The 25,029-nt window shown below is 32.3% G+C and overlaps 1 protein-coding gene and 1 long non-coding RNA gene across 2 annotated transcripts in view; both read right to left on the bottom strand.

Annotated features, from left to right (window-relative positions):
- The window catches only part of ecd (ecdysoneless cell cycle regulator), a 105,495-nt gene that overhangs the window by 28,833 nt on the left and 51,633 nt on the right, over positions 1-25,029 (bottom strand). The gene's annotated exons all lie outside the window — the stretch shown is intronic.
- On the bottom strand, positions 110-24,022 carry LOC146996921 (uncharacterized). Its single transcript, XR_015041512.1, has 5 exons — positions 23,946-24,022; positions 9,360-9,428; positions 7,903-7,980; positions 7,600-7,665; positions 110-284 (listed from the first exon to the last, which is right to left on the bottom strand). It is a non-coding gene; the product is annotated as an uncharacterized LOC146996921 (long non-coding RNA).

Genomic DNA, 25,029 nt, shown 5'->3' with positions numbered 1-25,029 from the left:
TGAGTTTTGCAGTACTTTTTAAATACTACTTGTATTTTTATTTTCGAAAATTTTCATAAATATTGTAATTAATTATTTCCAATTTTAATAACTCTCAGAAAAAACACAATTTTCAAGAAATTTTTTTATTATGGTTATTCAAACTTATACTAATATACAGCATCTTTTATATTCCTTATACATTTGACACTGCATCCTTCAACCTGCATGTAAGTTTCTCTTCCTTAGTAACTCCTGACCCAGAGACGTCTCAATGAAAGCCAAATCATGCACAAAATTTTCACCTGAAAAGAAAAAAAAAAAGAAAATGATAAAATATTTTTAACACCATATTCTCGACCCCCCCCCAAAAAAAAAGAAATTGCAAGAAATACAAATTTCTAACAGAAAAATGCATTTTCAAGCAGCTGAAATTGTTTCACAAATTAATAATGCAGATAGCAAATGTAACATATGGCACTATTGCCACTCAGTGCAATCTCTGCATATCCTAAATTCTGCTGGCTGATGTCTTCGTAAGTTCTGAACATTTTTTTGCCTCTAAATTTTGCTGCTCAGTGCCCTCTGCTAAATTATAAAATTTTGACTACCACTGGTTGCACAGGCCCTGATCAAAGCAAAGAGGCAAGATGCTACCTGCTATTGATAAACTGCCTTATAAATACCACAAATCTAAATAAATATCAGTTTTATTTCCAAAACAGAATTATCTCACAGCTAAAGCATTGCCTTTGCAGAAAATCTTCTAAATGGAAATAGAATTGCATCCACATTACATGTGCAGAATCCCAATAATTCATTATAAACAGTTCCAAACCATAGTTAGGCTTAGAACTCACAACAGTATTCTTCTTGGAAGTCTTCCTAAGGAAATGGTAGTATATTCAGGGAACATGTGGGCAAAATCATGACAGTATATCACAAGCCTAATTCTTGACCATACATACTAGAAAGATCACAGAAATTCCTCACAGGAAGCTAGATTCATATAACAAAATTTCATGCAACATATGGCATATGGGAAAAAGCAAGGACATTATAATCACTAGCATAGTTTATACCCAAATGAGTTGCAGATGGTGCACTATGTGCTCACAGCTGATTATCACTAATGCAGATATATATTTACTAATATTTAGAAGATGATGAAGTATAGCAAAATATACAAAACATTAGTCCTTAAATCCAACACATTTTCTGATTTTCATACCATCTAGAATAATAGATTTGACGTTAGGTACAATATCAGAATTTTGGGTACATGAAATGTGAAATGGTTTTTTATTTTTAGTCACTGTTTCTAGTAATTTGTTCGAAAGTAACAAATAAGCTGGTTTCAGTCTGTCAATGAAATGTTAACTTGTCTGTCCTTAATTAAGACTCGGAAATATTTATCATATTTTTTCACCACAAAAAAATGGTCCCTCAATAAGCAAATTCAAGTGCCTTTTTCACACGATCAGTTCTCACAAACACATGAGAACATGATCTCAAGTCTTTATGCATAAATATTTTATGTTTGTTAGCAGTTGATAAACTGGTGCTGATCCATAAAAGACAGTAAATTTGTTACAAATGGTTCAGGTTTAGTTTTAGTGGTAGGTAGTCGAAAAACTCACATGGTAACCTTATTTGCATAAAATATACCATTTGAGCTACAGAGTGATTAGTATCAGGACATATTGCAACTCTGAATCCTAGAAGGATTTCTGTCCATCTGATGTTGCTGTGAGCCTTTATTGCATTTTTTTAAGTTCTGAGAAACTGCTCAATTTTCCCACTGCAATGTGGGTGGTATGGAGTGGAACGTAAAACTTTAGCACCACATACTTTTGCAAGGCTCTTGAAAGGCTGCGACTCAAACTGTCTTCCTTGATCTGAGATTATGGAACTAGGCACAACAAATCTGCTAATCCAATGATTGTAAAATGCTTTGACAACCATTTCTCTTGTGATATCTGGTAAAGAAACTACTTCTCCCTAACAGGAAAAATGGTCAATAAATGTCAGATAATACGTCCTACCAGCAGATGGTGGTAATGGCCCAATCAGGTCAACTTGCACAATACTTAATCTAGCATGAGGTGCTTGGAACTCGGCTATTTTAGATTTTGTATGCCTGTTGACTTTGCTCCTTTGACAATTAACAGGACTTTAAGTCTATTCGTGAATTTCTTTCTTTATATTTGGAAAGATAAATTTTTCAGTCATCTCGTTGACAGTTGTCCTGATACCAGAGGAGCAAAATTATGAATTTGATGAAACATTTGTTGTCTAAATTGCTTTGAAATAAAAGGCCTGATACTGGTTGTTGAGCTGTCACATCTTAATGTTTTCCAAAATGCTAATGTAGATGATTTAAATTTCAGTGAAGCACTACCTGTCATTAAATGTTGCAATTCTTCATTATATTCTTGAGCATCTGCTACTGCTTCATAGCCAGTAACTGAGACTACTTCAACTGCAACTAAATTTTCTTTGGCATCAATATGCTGAATATCAGTTGAAAATTCCGATATATACTGAAGTTGGTGTTGTTGTCTGGGTTATGCCTTCCCATTCTTTTGCTTCTATGCATATGACAGTGGCTTGTGATCAGTAAGTATGATGAATTTGCGTCCTTCCGATACATGTTTAAAATGCTTGACAGAAAGATATATTCCTAAGAATTCTCTGTCATAGGTACTATAAACCTTCTGTGCATTATTTAATGTTTTAGAGTAGAACACAATAGGTTTTCAGTCTTGTTCTTGTTCTTCCAATTGCTGCAATACTGATCCTATAGGAAAGTCTGATGTATCTGCACACAAAGGGTAATCCATTGGGAAACACAAAAGGGCACCATTGACTAAATCAGATTTGCACTTCTCAAACTGGTGAATTCCTTCATCTGTGCAGGCCTACCAGCGGCAGAGCGGTAAAATCGCTGAACACTGGTAGTTCGGTCCGAGTTTCGAATCCCGCGAACGTACTGGCTGCATGGGCGTTTTCATGGTTTTCCCCATGTGTAACGTGTATATGAGCCAGTTTCCCTTAGAAAGTCCTCCACGAAGGCATCCCTTCTCTTAGGCAGATAGCCCTAGTGTGCTTTGCCATAATTAAATACACTAAACACCTTCATCTGTGCATGGAACTTTACAATGATCTTTTTTTATCACCCTTTAACATTTCGTGTATGACTCCTTGAGTTTCTGCAGCATTTTTCAAAAAGCATCGATAAAATTTTATCATGCCCATAAATGAACAAAGCTCATGTACTGTCGGTAATTTACATTGCAGATTACTTCAACCTTTTCTGGCAGCGAACAGGAACCTTCTGTAGTTATGAGGTAACCCATAACTTATGTTTAATATGTAATACATAATGTAATATCCCACCACATTACCCATTTCCAATCCTCAGATGTCCAGTGTCTTTTCTCGACACCACTGAAAATGAAGTCTTGCATGTCGGCAGAACTGAGTGATTTTCTTACAGGCACCAAAACTATGCATTCCTATCCCTCTGCAATTCGCTGCGCATAGTTCTAGCTGAAATTTGTTGGGAAGAGCCTTGGTTGACGATTTGTGATAGTTGAATCCGTGTTCTGCCGTACAATTCATCGGAGATACCGCCGATCACTGTCTTTGAAAACTATGCTCGAACTGCAGTTACATTTTTTAGAGAAGGATTCGAAATCGATGCCCCCACTAAATGTGCACCAACAATAAGCCCCTTTTTCAAATGGTGAACGATCTGCCGCCTTTTTTCCCCATTTTACTTCATTCATCATGAAAAGCACTCTTACACCTTACTTATACTGGCATTTTAACCAAGTATAATCCACATCATAGAAAAAATTTGGATATTTCATCCCTAGCATGCATTCAGATGAAAATCTGAAAGGTTTCTTATTGATTGGCCAGTGTGTGTATTATTATATTATGCAACATGAGGCAGCATTAACATGTGGAGCTGGGAAGGCTTCTAATGATCACCTTTCTCTCTTGTGAGAGCAGGATGCACTGAAATTTGATGTCCTTATTTTTTAGAATGGTTATGAGTTTTGTAGACAAGTGGATCATCCACGTTCAAGATATAAGCAATCATCTTTCCACAATACTCAATTTTGTATGTCTTCTTCTCAAATATCATTGTATGGATGTCCTTCCAGCTGAATCAGGAGTCCTGAATTGTGATAGGATTAATGCAAGCCACTTGTTTGGTGTAGCAGAGACTGCCTAGATACAGATCCTAGCCAGTAGCTTCGCAGAGTTCTCTACGTCAACCCCCGGGGGGGGGGAATGTCAGGCTGGGTACTGGCATTTCTATTTCCATCAGCTTTTTTGCAGCATCAAAAACCTTCATTCTCATGTTAGCAGACACTTTCCTTACTCTTTCTGGCTGGTGACAAATAGTTTTATTTCTTCTTGGCTCATTGCCGGAATCTGAACTTCCGCCGATCGGCTTATAGCAGCTATCATCATTTAAATTTTCTTGCCTGTCGGGTCACCAGATTTTATGACTTTCATCATCCCCAGGTTGCTGTTCAATGCTATCCGCTTGCTTTGAAGAGTTTGGAAACTTTCATCTCTGGATGCTCATTTTTGCTTCTGCAGGAAAACGTTATGAGCAAGCATTTTAAGGTGTTTGAAGAAATCAAGGTCACATTCTTCAGCAGCAGTGAGAGGAACCACTACTTTCGAATATATATTCCAAGTTTGTGATCTCAGAAACAATAAACTGGAAAAAATTGCTCATTAATAATGCAGAAATCAGTAAAAAATTCAATAAAACCATATGGCATACACGATATCAGTACTCTTCCCACTTCTGCTTCAATAGCTTGCAACATACCCGAGGAAAAAATTTCATTGTATGTGCTGTTCAACTCTGCACCTTTCTTTGCACAAAAAGCACTACAAGCATCATGCTTGCCAAATATATGATGTGGCCCATTTCTCAAGTCAGATACTAATGCATCAATAGCTTCTTGTGTGTGCTGATAATGGCTAGGTAAAGCATGAGCTTTTATAGCTACTCTAGCACCTCTGACTAACAGTGGCATTTTAATTTTCAGCAATTTACGGGCAGCAATTCCTTTAGCCCCGGGGAAGCGCGCAGTATTTTGCTGAAGTTTCTCAAGAGCTCTGCGATATCTTCGAACAGCATGGTTAGCACATTCTACTTTGATCACCCGTCCTCCATATGAAACGCTTTCTTTCACTTTGGCCATTGTGTTAGCATCTCCATCTCCAACAAGTCGAGTACAACGTATTTTGTGAACACACTGGAGATAATTCAGACCTTCCACAATGGCACTGCTTTCCATACCTGTAGAAGGCCCATTCCAATTTCGCCAACAAAGGTGCACTTTATTTGGCATCTTGCCATCTTCAATAGCACTGCATATAAGGCACACTTTGTTGCGAATTCCAACAAACAAAATTTTCTGGGTGACCATGCCTATAATAACAGATATGCCACTTGAAGCATTGTAACCATGCCCATAGCTTCTTTTACACCAACCTCCATCAACAATGACAGTTATACAGTGATAACCATCATTATCAATGCGAAGTTCTGCCTGCCTTTTCTCCTCTTCTATAGCAGCACACATAGTTTCCTGTGCACATCCCTGTATTATTTTGCCAGTAGTTCGCTCACAAGAAGCAAAGGTTGAGTTGCTCATATACGGAATTTCCATGATGCTAAACTTTTCCTCCTCTTGTGAAAATCCACTGCCAGTAGATAACGCACCTAATACTGCAAGCTGATTTAGGCTGCTTTTCTCCATATCAGAACAAATTGTTGCCATTTCCCCACATAAAATTTTATCACATACATAGTTATATGTAGTGACAAGACCACGTCGAATCACTTTGTTAAAAATAAATGATCCTCCAAATTTACAATTTAGGGAATGTTGCTCTAATGTCCTAGCCTGCACTATTACAAAAGACATATTGCAAATTGTTCTGCCAGATGGTAATGGATTTGCCTTTTGTCGATCTTCCCTTTCGATAATTAAAGGTGAATCAGGACACAGAAATTCATCATTAAGGTTCTCCTGAAGAGGCTCAGACTCCAAGCTAAAATATATATATATACAATATATATACATATATATAATTAATATATATAAATATTACAAATTAGGTTTAAATTTGGCTTATTTGATGACAGCAAAGCACTTGATCTTCCTAAGAGGAGGAATGCTTTCATGGAGGACTTTCTAAGGGAAATGGCTCATATACACGGGGAAAACCATGAAAACGCCCATGCAGGCAGCCCATTCGCAATTAGGTTTAGGAAATTTAGGCAACAGATAGCAAATAAATTAACAATAATAATACACTGGATTACCAGTATATTACTACAAGAAGATGAGTCATCTTCACAACTGCTGCTTCCATGCTCGCAGTGTCATTTGCTCGTGCAATATTAGTCACTACTTTGTGTGCCGGAGGTTTCACATGAAGGGCCTCTACACCTGAGTATAAAATGTTCGTGTTCCAGTAAACACTGAATTCAGAGGGGCAAGAATAACTCTTTCATGGTGGATAACTCAGTTACCAAATGGCTTTCTAAGGCTCTATTCAAGCCGTTGTATAAATGTCATAATTCCCAACTAACAACGCTTTGTAGTCAGACCTTGCTATGTCACAAAAACTAGTTTGGGCATTAAGCTTGAAGTTTTCAACTTTGTGCCGACTTGATATAAGAGTCGGCCAATCAGAGCTTTTACATAAAACCTATTGAGAGAGAAAGCTGTAGACACATACATGCATGCACAAATTTAGCTTCTCTAATTGGCTATGGCTTAGACCCTCTCTCGCAGGTGTGAATGGAACTCCCACATTTTGTGCCTTATGATTATGCGTCTATGACATTTATACCATCATGTGAACGGAGCCTTAGGATGGCATACTAAGAAGATGCACTGTCTTGTGGGGATAAGCAATTTATACTCCTAAGCCTAAAAAAAAAACTTGGAAAAAAAAGATCACGACTTAAATTTGTTGTCTAATTGCTCTAATTTGAGGCACATTATGAGAGGAAAGCAAAGGTAGTAATCAGAATTATTTAAAAAATTTTATCCTTATATTTTTCTTAAAAATTCTGTAAAATAATAAAATTTGTGGTTTTCCTCAAATAAATATATATGGAAAAAATAACAGCCACATAATCACAGATTTCATTTTGTTATATTTTATTAACAAAATTTAAATTATTAAAATCTCTTTCATGAAGGGAACATAAAACATCATGAAAACAATGAAAAAGAAGCAATATTTAAAAAAGATAGTAGGCTTATTGATGAGGCTCCCATCAAAAGAATCAAACCCCAAAATATTTTCATTTGCTTCAGTGTCCCGACTGAAAATTTCACTGATTTCAATGAATATATTTTTAAAAAAATCTTTTATTTTCAAGTTCTTTCATGCAAAACGTCCAAATTTGGTACAAATCAAATTCATCCCCCTCTTTTTGATAGCTACAATATTATATTTAACAGTTTTAATAGCTATCAGTATGTAAACAACATAATGTAACACCATAAAAGAAAAACATAAATGATGACATTTTAATTTTGGCATAGAGAAATACATATTTACCCCAAAAGAGAGCTTGTATTTCTACCTTCTACGTCAGAGTCAATAACTGAAATGTCCAGATCAGAACTGAGAAGAAAAGAACCATAATTAGTTTAATTAAGATACAATAACACACCGACCAAGTATTAATTTGAGAGTCAAGCAACAAAAATCAGCATCATATTTAGAAATATTCACTATTTGAAAATATAACGCTGATTTTGGTTGCTTGACTTCTAAATTAATACATAATTAGTTAACCATAATTAAGTAACTGTAATATCATGCACAGCTAATATCTATTTTAAAAATAAACCAACTTACCTCAGGAAAGCCTGGTTTGTCTTAGGAACATTAGCTGTAACTTCTGGCGTAGAAAAGTCAAATTTTTCACTTCTGGACCTAAGAATGAAAGAAATAAACTGCTATAACATAATTAAAAAAAAAAAAAAAAAAAAAAAAAAAAAAACATGAATAAATAAATAACACATAACAAATTTAAGCATTAAGCTATGTATGACTACCACCCATCACAGACAGTGCGACAGATATTGCTGTATACTGTTTCGCCATACCCTGTGTAGCTATTATATCATGCTGTATAACCACAGTTTAGAAAAATTACAAAATGTGTTATTTATATCTATCTAAAATGGTACATTACTACATGATTTGTAAGAATAAATTAGAGGGCTCTGCGAATGAAATTCCTTCCAATTAAAAAATGTAGGAATAAAGAAAATGCAGGAATTGCAAATGCAGAAATGAAAAAGGGGATTATATTTTTTGTACAGAATCCAGATGACATATTTTTCAACATTTTAGAAATTTCAATATTAATTTTAGGGGCATAAAATATTAGGCCCCTAAAAGCAGAATATATTTTTAAATGTTCAGATAATCTTCCTATGAGAAGAATTCCTTTGAGAAGTACACATCTGAACCACAATTAAAAAACATGCACAAGAACAGAGCTGAGGACTTCTGTTTGCAGAAAGTCTGTCACATAACATATGAAAAGTTTCTTATTGGTAGATTTTTGATCAGACGGATATTTTAATGTTATACAGAGAAAGCATTCACTCCCTTTATACTGGAGATAATTCAATTTGGACAATGGCAAAAAGGCTAAGCAAGCCTGAGCGTATTGGTCCCATTCTTGGCACTAGTTTGGTTTACGCTCAAAATACACAGCAGATATTTTCTAATTACCTGCATCCCAATATCAATTCAATTCAGTTTTTGGTGGAATTTAACATTTGTGACATATTTTTCAAAAACTACACTTCACAACATGCATACATGACAAATACACAGAACCATAAATAAACAAGCAATAATATATATTTATATATAAATTTTACTAAATGATCATAAAATGTTCCAACGCTAAAAGAAAGTTTTAACATCCAAGTAAATGACATAATAAAAAAAAGCAAGTTGAACAGCGAGCACATGAATAAATGTGCATACACCTGTTAAAATATACCATAGGTAACTGACAAAGCATTTCGTAGCAAACATATGACTATAAAATTTCCAATAATACATGTAATGATGGTGAATTCAATTTAGATCGCAAGAACATGCTCATACTTTTGAAAAGATTCAATTATTTCAGCAATTCCTTGTGAATTGGAATTTACCCTTTCAATATTTCCCAACAATTTAGTGTGAATGGAGGAATAAATTCTTATAACAGAATTGAACAATTATTAGCATCCCCTCATACACACATATACAAAAAAAAAAAAAAAAAAAAAAAAAAAAAAAAAACTTACTTTGTAAAAAAATCATCCGGGCAATGATTCTCCTTTGACACAGATGCAGTTGTATCAATAATTTCTGACCTTCAATAAAAAAAAATACGCATATTTTACTTCGGAATTAACTTACTACGAAATCATAAACACGGGGTAGTCGATATAAAGAATAAATTATTTCTCACCTTTCGAAAACATCCGCTTGTTCGGAATCTTCCACATCTCGGGAATTTAATTTCATATTTTTTTCTTGAGCTCGACGTTTACGCTGAATTCTGGATCTTTTATTAAAACCAGGATGTTTTTTCGGTCGTCCTTGATATTTTCGCATATTTTTTGCAAACTGACCACAGTACAAATAAATGTAAACAAAACGAGTGCGGAATAGCAATGCAATAGGGTTGCCGTAAACGTCATTCTGCTGACAGCTGACAATGTTTAGTGAAAACTGTGTATAAAGGAATATATGAAACGCTTCTAAATATTATTTAGAAAAAAATATGATTTATAACTGATATCAAAATCAATTACTTCGTGAATTTTTGCAGAAATAAGATTACAATGTTAAATTTTAACTCGTAGCGCCATCTATTGATGGCTTTCCAAACTACACATTAAAATTACGTATTTCAAACTAATTTTTTTAAAATATAATATTTAAGTAAATTTCATTTCAAACCTGATTCTAACATTGTGATTCGAAAACTGACCTATTGCTTTATATTTCTGCCAAATTGCACGCAACATAGTTTCTTAATTAGCGATTCTGCGTGTAAAAAAATTTTTAGTATTGTAATGCTGCCGTAGTAGACCACCTTAAAAAAACCCAGAGAACTGCACGAACTTGGGATAGCGCACTCCCATGACTTTATCCATGCACACATTGACCTATTTTCAGTTGAAAAAACATCAGAGAATTGCACAAACTAGGCACTGCGCACTCCATTGACTTTACCCATGTACACATCGAACTATATTCACTTAACCCTTTAACTGCTTAAGACGTGTTTAAACGTTTTTGGAATTTCTTTAAAAATGCTTAAGACGTCTTTACACGAATTTCAAATCGCACGAAAAATGCTTAAGACGTGTATACACGAAGCCCGAATTTCGCGAAGATTGCTTAAGACGTGTTTAGACGACACGATCTGGTCTTCCTTCCCCTACCTTTCTGCAGGCGGCTGTCAGTTGACACAAAGGTCTTAATAGGGTGTGAAGTCTCTTTGAAAAGAGCACTTTAGGAAAAAGTCCTTAGAGTGAAGTATCTTTGTCAGACAGCAGGTATGTATTATCTGTGTGCCGATTAAAAGTTTGCGAAAGAAGATAAATCGTTTTACAACTGTTTGCCTTGTGGTACTTTATACAAATGAAAGTCAAACAGGATCCGATGTTGTTATAGTTACATTGCCGAATTTTAGTAGAAACAAGAAAAAATAAGAATTGTAACGTTGGACGCCTTTATGTCTATATGTTATAGAATCGAATATTTTATTTTTGTATTGAAAAATGATTACAATTTCTGATTCGTCAGGAAAAAATATAAAATGTTGCAACCAGCTTTCTTGTTTGCCTTCGTATTTAAAATGCGCGTTATTATAATGGTATATTCTTCTTTTTACATTCTTAAATGTTAAAACTGTGCTTTCAGCATGCCTGAGTTTTGTACTCGTATATGTGGCTCTATGCTCCGTAGAAATGGCGAAATGACATATAAAAATTATATGAATGTTGAAAGGAAGATATTCTACTTGAAACTTCAACTAAATGGAATAAATGAATACGCCGAAAGAATTTCTAGAAATATTTGTTTTAAAAATTTTATTAAGATTTTAAATCCAAAATGTTTTGAAATCTAAAGAAAAAAATATGTAATCCTTGAAACATTTTTGGAAAGAAATCTATCGATATAAAATCTCTTAAAATTAATGGAGTGTAAATTAATTAAAACAGTTAGTGTACGAAAGGGTTATATAGACTCCGCACAAAAAATTACAGTCAGAAGATCAATTATTTAAAGATATAAATTAATTAATTACATTAAAAGAATTTAAAATAAATTAACATCTGTCCAAATGTCAATGCTAACAGCAATAGCACAAATGAAAGCTATTCTTTAAATTCCGAACTTAATTCATCCATCGGTACTCAATGATTAGATCTTTGCGATTACTTTTCTTATAGATACTACAAAAGGGTGCCAACGAAGTAGCGGTAAAATCGTGGACTACTAATAGTTTGAAGCGGGTTCAAATCCTGACAAATGGATTGCCTGCATACCAGTTTTAGCGAATTTTTGCTTGTTTAATGTGAATATGAGCCAATTTTAGTTAGCTTTTCATGATGATGTGCCTTGACTACGAGTCCTCGCTCGGGTTGTGTTTGGTTTGGCTTGTTAGATTATTAAGCACGTGAAGGCGATCTGTCTAAGGGTAGGTATGCTTTCGTGACAGATTTTCTAAGGGAAACAATCTCGTACTACAAAAAGTTAAAACCATAAAAACGCCCATGCAATCAGCTTGTTCACGGGGGGTTTGAATGCAGGTCAAACTACTAGTATGTTAAGAGAAGCGATTTCAAGAACGTTTAATTATTTTATTTAGTTTGTCATAAGCTAAATAAAATAATTAAACATTCTTGAAATCTCTTCACATTACTGAAATGGCAATAACTTCAAATTATACTATGCTAGCACTTTTCCTCTAATATGAAATTTTGAACTTTTCCGTTATCGGACAGCCCGCCAGCGACTGAGCGGAGTCTAACGGAACAACTGGTGGTTCTGTCCGAGGTTCGAATCCCGGCAAACGGGCTGGTTGCCAGGATGATATTCTTAGTTTCCCATATGTGTAATATGTATGCAAGCCAATTTCCATTAGGCAGTCCTCGACGAAGGCATCCTTCACCTTAGGCAAATAACCATCGAGTACTTTGCCATAATCAAATAAACATTTATCCATAACATGCTTCAAATATTTTTATGTTGAAAAGTTCATGTGCCAAAGTTGGCCCCCGTTGAATGAAATATGTTGCTTATTTTTTCTTTGTTTTTTATAACAACAATGTTCTTGTTTTCAGAATCTGAATTATCAATAAAATTCTGTTAATAATATGCGATTCTATTTTGTTTTTTTGTTTAATGAAAAATTAATTTAAGCAACAAATCTCTTACATTTAGAAAAATTTTCGATTTTCTAAACGAGTTTGCTGTCAAAAGCGCATCTTCTCGTTGCTGCATATATTTATTTAAAGCAAACTGCTTGCCGCGTGTGCTTTTATATTTGAAAAGATTCAGAGAATTTTCAACAGGGAAATAAAGTTATTAATTTTACTGAATTTTGTGGATTCTTAGTGTTTTGAGGTAAAAGTCAAACCATCAGATATGTGATAACCTTAAAATAAGGGTATATATAATCAGGTTTCCAAATCTGTCAAACCCAATCAATGGCCTCCTGGCTAAGATATCTGATTATCAATATTTCGACTCATATTCGAACCCAAACAAACGAACTGGTTGAATTTTGTGATTTCCCCTATGTGTAACATGAACATGAGTACGTTTTACTTAGAAAGTCGTCCATGAAGACATTCATTGCCTTCGGCTGATAGATCTCGTTTCCTTTGCCATACTCAAAAAATCTAAAAATTTTTTAAAAAGACTAACAGATGCATATAACGAAATAAAATTAAGTAAATGCATATAAGAAAATAAAATTAAGTAAATACATATAAAAAAACTGAAGTAAATGTATATAACGGAAAAAAAATGAGGTTAAAAACAAATTTTCAATAATTTTTCAATACAGTAGTTTTTAAATTGCTTGTTTTCAAATTTTATTTCATTTTTATGTATGTACTAATATACAGTGTATGTGTGCGAAAGTGTGCTTGTTCGGCATATCCATATATATTAATTAAATAAATCTGATTGGAAAATGCATGCACTAACGCGCTATTCTCGTAATTTGAAAAAGACTAAAGTATTGTCTGAGAAAAATATTTATAAAGAAAATTAAATTTCGTCTCCTTACTCGGTGCTGTGTAAAAAATTTAAATAAGCTTATTAATTTTTTTCTTCTTTATTAAAAACAAATTAGTTTCTTTTCATCTATATATGAAAAATAACAGAATCTTGCTGTCAGAATGGAAATTCTTAAAAATATAAAACTCGTTTTTTTCGAACAAATGTTTCTGAGAAATTTCTCTAGGTCAGCAGGTAGTAACAGGACCATTGACTGCTTTGTTTGAAAAACCCGATGAAGTGGAAGATTTTACCCCCAAAAGGTTTTCTTTAACAAAGCAGATGCGGTCCAAATGGCTTTGCTGAGAAGCGTTCGTATTTGAATAGCTTGAAAGCTTGAGTTGGAAGACTTATTGTTCTCAAAGCAATCAGTCAGACAGCAATAAAATTTGTTATAGATATTTCTCTCTCTCTGTAAGTTCTTGAAATCTTGGAATGGGTGAAAGTTTATTTTGTTTTACATATATAAGGAAACTGCATGTAAAGCAAAATAATTCAAGGCACCCATTGTATGTTAATCATTGTACGTCCCCTCAGCTCTTCGGTTGGGTATTAAGAAAAGAAATTCCTATACTGCTTTTGTATTACTTGTATAGTGAAAGATTTGGAAAAAAAAAAAAAAAATAGCTTCATATGAAAAGTTTTTCTCCGGTGAACGAATACAGCTGAAACATGTTTCTGTCTTCAAGTATATCCACAAAACATGAAATAGTATTGTACTCTTTTGTATTTTGTATTCTATTGCATTTTTATATTACTTCGTGGTAAATTTTTTCATTCTTGAATTTCTCTCTCTCTTTTCTTATAACACACAAGTACTCTTTCAAATATGGCTGATCTATGAACCTAAATTTTTATACTATAAAATTTTATATAAAAATTAGCCGTAATCATTAGACACAGCTTTGTGTATATTATATTCTTGAATACATGCCTGCAATTAATACTAAGAATACTATTGATAAAATTCGTGATATAATTAATAATGAAAATACTGTTTAAGCTGTTGAAGCTAAAAACCGATTTGAATCTTTTTTTCATTATAGGGTAACATGAGCCAAACAATTTTCGTTAGAAATATACAATTATGCTAACTTGACACATCAGATAGAAAATATTTTATCGTCATCATCGGCTATGATAAAAGATTTTTACGCTTAAGATTTTGGATTATGATAAAGCACACAGGACCTATTTGTCTAAGGGAAAGGAAGTCTTCGGGGTAGATTTTTTTTGTGGGAAACAAACTGTTAATTCACAATCAATTGTACTTATGAAAAACCCCTAAACCCCCCATGCAGCCGCTAGAATTTACCGGTGCTCAGCTATCTTACCGCTTGGAGACTAGTTGGCTTTCTGAACTTACGCAATATCTATCTGAATTTGAATATTTGCATAAAAAACGAGCAAAATAAAATGACACTTTGTAAATAGTACATTTTACTGAAATCAAACTTTCTTTGAAAAAGGAAAATTAATTGTAAGGAATAAGATGGATGCATTCAATTAAACGGCGGGCAATAACAGCGCTGATCATATGTTTCGCATAGGAAATAATTTTCTTCGTTTTATCGTATAACGGAAAATATCCACAGATTATATTTTACAGTTTTTAAGAAGTCATGGGTTATCTGCTTTAAGAGAACACCTTCGTGGGCAATTTTCTAAATAAAATTGGCTTGAATTCCCGTTACGCATCGGGAAAATCATAAAGACCACAAGCAGCTAAGCTGTTCGGTTGCCAACTACAAACTACCAACATCTAGCAATCTTATTCACTCAACTATAGTGAACTTAAACTAATGTTTGTATATTATTAGTAGTATTAAAATAACGAAAATATTTATTCTAATAAAAATTTTTGTTTGAATATCCTCCCTGGTAAGGTATTTCCTTTGGTTGGAGATTTGTCAACAATAAATGCTATGTTCAAACAAGACATTTATTTAGAGCATAATGCTTTAAAAATGTATGCTGGGATCCCTAGAAAAAAAATATCGCCGGAAAATATATCTCCGAAAAAATATTTAATTATTCATATTCTTATGATTAATTATTAAATAATTAATAACTTTTATAATTATTAAATGAAATGCTTATTTATACTTTACCAAATGTACAGCAACACTCTTTCTTTACAAAAATACCATACTGAATAAATTATATTGTAAGCTAATAAGTAACAACATTGCTTTGTTTAATTAAGATATAATAACAAGCCGAACAAACATTAAATTAAAAGTCAAACAACTAAAATCAGCGTTATATTTTCAAATTTTCACAATCTAATTTTCATTATATCTTATCTCGGTCATTTGCACTTTTGCAGCTGAGGATGTTGGTTCGGTAAAACCATCGAAACTAGTATATAGGACATGTAGATGTGAACCGCGTATTTTGGTTGCAATCGGCCGCACCAAACATATATAAATATATTTATATATATATATCCACTCTGTTACCCGGTTCAGTGATCTGAGGTTCTTTACTCTTATATGTTTGTAAATTGTACATTTTTTGCTTTAAAAATGATCGAATTATGTTGTTCTTATCTTCCGGTTAAGGTTTTTATGCCTTTAGTAAATCTGTATGCAATATTTTTAGAATCAACAATTTTAAAGTTGTTTGTTTAAGTGCCGCTAAGCCTAATAATGTTTTTGATGGTGGTCATTGCTTGTTTACATTTGAAACAGCAGAATAGTGGATTTGTTGCCAATCTAGAGAAACTTATCTTCGCAACAGCAAAGATAACGCCTTCATTTATTATTGCGAATTAAATCATGTTTAATCCTTTCTGTAATTTTTTTGAGGAAATAAGTGTTTCAGATTTACTTCGTAATTTTTAATACAGATATTTGGTATTTTTGCCTTGTCACGAAGTGAGAACTGAATTAATTCAATGAGAAGTACTCAATCGTCTGTGAAAAACTGTTTCTTTTTTGTTTTGTTTGCTTAATTTCTTTTATACATCATTCTAGCTTTATTATAGTATTTGAATAGAACATGTGGCAACGATTAGATAATTCTTTAAATAATATAAATTTTGTGCATTCTGAGTTATAATATGAACGAAATATAATACTGTTAAGTGAACCTCGCGGCAAAGTGTCGCTATGGTAAACAAATAGAGTGAATTTTAAAGAATGCATTTATTCTATTGTGGTTTATGCGCTGTCGGCGAAGTAGATTTAATTCAATCCATTAAGTTTAAATGAAATGCAAGAAAAAATGCGTATAATTTAATATTCTGTACAAGGAAGTCATGTGCTGTACACATCAAATTTTTTATATTTATTATCGTACAAATGTTCGTTTAAATAAAAATGCCATACTCGTGGCTTTTACAAAATATTTTCATTCAAAACTGATATGCTTATCAAGATATTCTGTAAGTAAGGATATTCGTAGAACAGTTTCTGTTTGTTCACAGCATTCTAAAAACATTCAAACTCGTAACAGATTTAAAATGTTAAGTTGGTATATTTCGGGGTTGTGGCTTTCATTGAAAAGATAATTCAAAGTAAATCAAGCCCAGTAAACCATTTTTAACAGTATGGATTTTGTATATGATCGGGAGTGATTTTAGGAAAGCTGTACGAAAACATTTACGCTTAAGAAATAAGATTAAAATGCAAAAGTAATGCACCCCTTTTCATATTTTCTTTTTTTCCATTACAGTTCCAAATACAATGACATATTAGTAGTATAAAACAGAGAGCCTAAAAAAATTCGCAACACTACAGGTTTTATGAGAAAAATAGATATTCAACAGATATTTCAAGACAGAAAATATTAATTATCTGTTGAAGAGAAATGCAAAAGCAGTGACTTCCAAAATTATGTCATGAGAATAATATTTAGCATTTTTATATTACTATAATACTTGCATTTTGCATATAACCAGCAACTTTTATCTACATATTTTGTTATTAATTACAAATTACAAAGATTCGAAAGTCGGAATCATTATGCCGGGATAGCGTCTACACACGAGCATCCGCTTTGCGAACCTCATCGAGTTTGCCTGAGCCGACAATAGCTTCATCTTCATAGGCAGGTATTCTTGAGCAGTTTCTGTTCATGTTATCATTTATTAAATATATACTTTCTTTACAAAATAATTAAATTATTTTTAGCAGTGATCTTCTGCATATTTCCTTTATTTATTTTTATATTTGTCAAAATATGCCCCTGTTCATATTTTATACGCAAATTTCCAAGTTTACTATTTTCTGCATTTCACTTATTCTTTTAACTGCTTCTGTAGAAACAATGTTTCTTACTTTTTTCTTACATATGGATCGCTTTAAACAGCACTTTTCTTGGAAAGAGAAATATAAAAATGTAGTACTGGAAAGAGATAATAGAAATCATGAAACTAAGCGCTTAATGAAATTTTCTAATTATGTTAACTTTTGAAATTTATTAGAATAATAACGAATCTAGTATTTAAATTAGGTGAAAAATAAAACATAAATGAAATTACTTTCCAAAAGAAATCTAGTCCTTTGAGTAAAAAGGCGAACTAGTGGCAGAGCGGTAAGTTCATTGAATCCTGGTAGTTCGATCCGGCTTCGAATGCCGGCAAACAGGCTGGATGCAAAGGTGTTTTGGAAGTTTTCCCATGTTTAACTAGGATATAACCTAGTTTCCCTTAGAAGGCTCTTCACGAAAGCATACCTCTTTAGTTTGCTTTGCCACAGTAAAAGAAAATGCAATATAAGAGACACTTTAAGGAAAAAATTGTTTGTTAACATGTAGGGATTATCTTAACTTTTGCGATTATTTTCTTAAAAATCAGAAGACAATAGAAGAAACTAAATTCTTTTGTTAATATCAAAATAGATAATTATTATCTCACATATTTTATATTTAAACGAAAATGTTCATTTTTTTTCTTCATCGCGTTTGCTGAAATTGTTATAAACTTGCCATTGTCCTGAAATCGGTAGCAAGTGAATGTTTTCGCGATTTGATATCTGAACTATTTAATAATGATATTTTAATCTCATAAATGAACTCAGCCCTGGCCAGAGATATGACGGTAACGTTAACTTTCTAAAGCAGGCGGTACAATCAAAGTATCTATTCACCTATAGATTCTTGGTACAACTATTGTACCGCAAAACTATGCAACTATGCAAAAACTATGCAACTATGCAACTATTGTACAACTGTCCAACCAGCCTTTCTGTCTCCCCCTTTTCGAGTAATCGCTTTCTTTAGATTCTCCAGGTGGTCCAAATTCCTGTTCGGAGCAGCCCTTGGCTATGCATTGTTTCCCGTTTCTTAGCTCGTTAGCTACGTTTTGGTGAAGACCATAGGTTTCGTCTCATGACAGTGTACTTGAAAATAAAACAGATGATATCTCTCTTTCAAACATTAGAGCTTTTTCTCGTGATTACAGTGTAACTTTGTTTCTCGCTGTCTTATTCAGTTCTTATAATGGCACCTCGTGTCAAAGGTCCCAGTCAGGACGAAATTAATAAGTTTCTAAAGAGATTTAGAAGAGGAAACTTTTGCTGATACAGATTCGGACTTTTCAGATACAGAAGAAATATATTTTAATCAAGCTTTTAATAAAGATAAAGTTACCGATGACTTCAAAAGCAAGGCTAATAATTTATTTGAATGGAGACAGCGAAATGAGCATGACAAAGCTAACATATTGACATTTAGTGGTAATCCTGGTATAAAGACTGAATTTTCAGAAACTCATCTTGCTACTGATTTTTTAAATTATACTTTTCAGATGAATTGTTTAAAATTTTAACCAGAGAAACGAATCGATATGCTTCTCAAATCTTAGAGTTGCCACCAAATATAAGCGGAAAAAGGAAACATGAAAGCGACTGAACGCCAGTTACATCAGATAAGCTTCAGAAATTTTTTGGATTAGTCTTACTCACAGGGCGTATTGAAAAAGACAGCATTCAAGATTATTGAATCTCGCCCTCTGACGAGGAAAGCGATTTCATAGCATGTTACTCATGAAAGTCCCAAATAAATATTTTTTACGCTCCTAATACCAGGAATTAAATCTTGACGAACTACCAGTGTTCAGTGGTCATTCACTCAATCATGGTTTCTTAAATTACTGTTTGAATATCATAAATAAGGATTAAGATAGTGAACAATAAAAATTAGCCCGGTAAATTTTTTGTTTAATGAGCTTTTTACTACAAATTTTGGCAGTTTAGTTGAATAGCAGAATGTTACATTAGATCATGGTATTTATTTAGAATTCACCGCTGCTACTTCTTCATACAAAATAAAAAACCGGAAAAAATATTCCTAGAAGAAGGTAGTTTTGTAAGAAATACACCCAGAAAAAGTATCTCTGGAAAAACTGTACCAGTTCTAGTATAACAGTATTTCAGTATAAGGGGAATATTTACACCTTATACTGAAATACTTTGGATTATGAGAACTGTTTACTACTTTTTTATTCATGGCAAAATATACTCTAATATTTACTAGTACGTTGGCTATTAGCTATATATAAATCTACTTAAAAAATGTACAAAAAGAGTCTGTTTTCTATTCGATTGCGTATACAGCTCCTTAGAGAATAAATGGTATTTATACGATATATTTCAAAATGTTTTCGAATTGGAAGTACGATTCTGTATGATGCGTGGAGAAAATTAATCAGCGTAAGTAAGGTTTTGTATATATGCCCACGATTTTCTTCATTAAAAGTATAGCTTAAATTTATATTCGAAAATCCAGTTAATGAAATTATACTCGTATATCACTTCATGGTTTATTCTATTAATTCTCAATATCTCTTAAAAATAATACACATTCAATGCATCTTTTATAACACAAATTATTAAGTGTAGAGGTAACATTATTATTCAAGTCAACAAGCCTTGTTAATGCATAAATAACTTTCGTTTCAAATATGACTTGAAATTATATAATTTCTCTCAAAGCTTTAAAAAAAAAAACATAAACAACAATGTATTTCTTTTGGCATTTTTCCCAAGAATAATAAAATACAATATTACTATAAGAAAGGTGATAAAATTATCTCTTATGAAAATACGATAATGCAATGAATGTTTTTGCAAGTGTACTTATTATTCTGAAGCTTAAAATCAATTTACATACTAACTCAGTGATTTTCACATAAAACTCGTATTAGTCTGCTAGCATCTAGTGCTGCAGCTTTTACTTTTCAAATGAAACATGAAAGCAAGAGAGTCAGAATCCCTCTACGCTCACTGTTTGAGATTTTGTGAGGATGTTAAAAAATATTGCACTTTTCTCATGATCGAAGCCTCATCAGTAGACGAGAAGTTAAAGACTGTTGAATTGTTGAATACTGGTAGTTCGATTTACTTTCGGTTGCAACCCAGGCGAATGGCATGCCAGCGTGTTTGTTTTTCCCGTATGTAAGGTTAATTTGTTCTTGTTTCCTACAGAAAGTCCTCTTTTTGAAAGAAGACGTAACTGTCAGTATAAAAAATACATGAAAATACTTTAATCTCCTTAATTTATAATTCTGAATATTGTTTAAATTTAACTTCTTTAAATCTCACATCAAATTAAGTTGATAAAATTTAGTGTAACTAATAAAGTAATTATTCATCAAATCATAGGCTATGCATTTTGTAATAATATTTATTAAAATAAGAAAACTGTAGAGGTATTTTAAAAAATAATTGTAAAAATAATTGTTGCTAATGCATAAATGGAGAATAATAAAGATTTTAAAGGTTTTACTGTTTCAATTCACAATGAAAAAGTACTGAAAAGCAGAAATATAAATTGCAATAGAAAAATAGAAAAAAAATTGTTATTTCCGCGCTTCAGTCATAAAAGGAAGAATAGAAATTGAACTAAATAAAAATGATTTAAATTCAGGTTACGTATGAGAAAAATCATAAAGACTCAAGCAGTTAACCAGTTTGGTTGCCAGGACCCAAACTCGTCACAAACTACCAACGTTCAGCAGACTTATTCAATCCACTATAGTAAACTTAATTTATTTTTTATATATTAATTATTAACAGCATTAAAATAATAAAAATATTTGTTCTAAATAAAAGTTAATGATTCTTCCTTGTATGGCATTTTCTTTGGTTAGGAGTTTGGTGTAAATACTTAATACTATGTTCAAACAAGACATTTATTTAGAGCTTAATGTTGCAAAAAATGAATACTGGGAAAATTATCACTAGAAAAAAAATATCTCCCTGATAATGAATCCCATAATATATATTTAATTACTCATATCCTTTATTAAACACATTATCATAATTATTAAATGCAATCTTTATTTATTACAAAACATTCGACAATACACTTTCTTTACAATAATACTTTACTTTTCTATACAAAAATACCATATTGAACGATTATATTACTTATGTGAGTTAATAAACAACAACATTGTTTAGTTCATGCATAATAACTTAGATAAAGTGTAATAAAACATTGCATAGTGATATTAATTATGTTACATAATCCCTTTGCAGCTTTCAGTTTCTAGTCATTCGGTTATTTTTGAAGTAAGAAACGAAAAATGTGCAATGCCCTAGCCAGGACTTGAACCTGGGCCTCTCAAATACGCGCCGAGTGTGCGAACCATTACAGCACGAAGGTATAAAGAAAGGAGGGGAAAAATACCTTATGTACTCTCCCTTTTAAAGAGGGCCTGGGGATTAGGGTACCCAATCGCCATATCAGGATGGTGAAGAATCATCATGCATCACCTTTTTTAGTTCGAGTGCCACTGAAGAGTCATTAGATTATTTTTGAAATAAGAAGCATGAAATATGTGCAATGCCCTAGCCAGGACTCGAACCTGGACCTCTCAAATACACGCCCCATGCGCTAACGATTACACCACGAAGGCCTAAAGAAAGGAGTGAGAAAATACTTGTTATAAAAGTAATGTTTTAATCCTATTTCACATCAAGTTTAGTGTTTCAGTGGCAGAAAAGTAAGAATTTATAAACTCAGTCAATTAATAATAAATTTCTAAGCTGCATGAATTTCTAAGTTCTGCAAGAATACCATTAAAAATGCAATCCTTAAAAAGAAGAGTGTATTATTTTGGAGCTGATATAGTTTGCATTGAGATTCAAACAACTGTCCTTAAATAATAAAAATCTTTGTTTTCGTTAAATAAGTCATATTTAATACCTATCCTCTTTCAAATCAGCAATCCACATATAATTTTAAAAATGCTTTCCTTTACACTGAATTTTAGACATTTAGTCACAAAGTTAGTGAATATTTAAATTTGTTTAAAAATTCTTTTCTATAAATTTTTCAACTATAAACAAACAAATTAAAAATAATTTTCCAGAAAACACCATTCCTTTGGAAAAAGATTCGAATTTGAGCATAAGAGAAGCCTAAAGTTTGAAATATACCTTATTTTTCAATATCAGTTTCTTTAAAAAGCAGTTTTAAAAGTCACATCATATTCCGTTGATTAAACTTGCAGAAATCATAAAACACCATTTTTTATAATAATTATTCGAATATTATGCTAAACATCTTAAAAATATAAAAAGGAATATATCTATAAGGAATTATAGAACTGTTAAAAGATAATTATTATTTGCATGCAAATAAAAAATATAGAAAAAGATTAATGTTTTAAAGATTTTTAATTTATGCTAAAAAAAAAATCGGAAAATAATGTAACATTCAAGAGAACTAATAAATAATGCTATTTAAATGTTGTAACAGTGTCACAGAAGGAATGAAACATGTACCAGTTAATACAGATTTTATTAATAAATTATAATGCAATTTAATCGATCTGCAATGAAATCAGTGACTTCGAAATCTGGGTAACTTGGTTATAAAATGCATAAAAATTAAAAATTAAAACAGGCAAATTTTAAAAGCAATTTATTCGAAAATGAGATGTTTGTATGAAAGAATATCCTTTTAGTTCTGATACCGTTTACTCATGAAATGTTGATGAGTATTTGGTGGACACCCTAGAGCACTCCCAGGGTCCGTCAGAGAGAAGCTATTCATTCGCAAAGTTCTTGACAGTTCGCATCTACTAATGTTTACAGTGCAATCAATCTCTTTTAGGCCGAACAATTGATCTAAAATTCTGGGAGGGATGGGAAATAACAAAAGAACTGCTTGACAATTTTCAGAGGTTTAGGGTTATTTTCGCGACATTTTACGGGAAGTTCGGTCCAAAACTAGCGACAGTTTTAAAGGGATTCGCAGAAAATTACTCGGCAGGCTAAGGGTTAAAATGGCAAAAGAGCAGCCAACAAAAAAATATATATAATCTCAATAAACTACCTTTTGAATCACACAATGAAATAACATAAAAAAGGAAATTCATCTTAGCACTACACAAAGGAAATATCCACTTACCTTATTTAGAAATTTCCCTTTTTTCAGTCAAACAAGGTTCTTTAACAGCATAGAAAAACCTCCTAAATTATCTGAACTAGAATCGGTATACTGGCGTTGCCACATAAATTCACAATAAATCAGTAAAAAATATTCTCCGTAGCGACGTTCGACTGTACACATTTCATTCCTACAAACAAGACACCTAATAATGGCTATTAAGTAAACCTTCATTTACACACCAGTCAAGTAATGCTCTTTTCCTCCTTCTTTCCAAATCATACAAAAACTTCAAATTAATCTTACCACATTCAGCCATTTTACCATCTACACCAGAAAACAAGCAATACACTTCCTAACCAACACACACACCACAAGCCCTTACAAATTTACTGCAATCATGCAACCAATTACATCATAATACGGTTTCAATAACATTCAACTACTCAGGCTACCATAAATGAAAGAACAATTTTGCGATAATACAAGAGGTACCCTTCTCTCTACTCTAACCAAAAATCTTTATCTTCCTGCCCATTGCATAATTACTACACTTAATTCATGTAAATTAAGTTGAAATAGCATATTCTTTTAAGAAATAATTTATGGTAACAGATTAAAATAAACCTTAGAATTTACAAGCTGATTAATTTTTTAAAGATCTATAAATGGAGAAAATCATAAGATTTGTTTTTGTTACTAATATCACTCTAATTTAATTTGCAGATGACTTTTTAACTACATTAATTATGAGAATATTATATACATTTTAAAACAGGAGAATACAAAATGCATAGTTTATACACAGTAATAAGTAACAATACATGGTGTTCCACATAATTTTTAGGAAATTTCATTGAAATTTGCCGACATATAACAATGTATTCTAATTAATGTTTTACTCCTAAGTAGCTAAGAAGTATATGTATACATATTCATTCACTTTAATCAGAAATGTATTTTTTCCACATTATAAGTTTTTAGAAAACGATATAAACAGTAAAAAAATTAATGGCTAATTTTTGGAATATGGTAACAGGTAGTTTGGCGACATTTTGGTAAGGCAATAAAGCTAGGACTTTAGCAATAATCTGATAAGTACACAATTCGAATCACAGATTATTTTGCCTCAGAGAAATGAGAGAGCATGAGACATGTAATGAGACGTGACATTTTTCGGAAAATTCCAATTGGGATTTTAGCTAATAAACACTTAGAAACAATTTCGCTGCTAAAGTGCAGAATCGCCCACTTATTTGTTTGGCGCATTTTACAAGAGTAAGAAGAATTGGATTTTTGTCAATTTTCTTTGACTTTTTAAGTGAA

This window comes from Stegodyphus dumicola, chromosome 6, assembly GCF_044657685.1.
Source record: "Stegodyphus dumicola isolate Sdum_Otavi_A_Nest chromosome 6, ASM4465768v1".
Classification (NCBI taxonomy): Eukaryota; Metazoa; Arthropoda; class Arachnida; order Araneae; family Eresidae; genus Stegodyphus; species Stegodyphus dumicola.
Note: the sequence above shows the minus strand (reverse complement) of the source record. Positions and strands in the feature narration are given on the sequence as shown.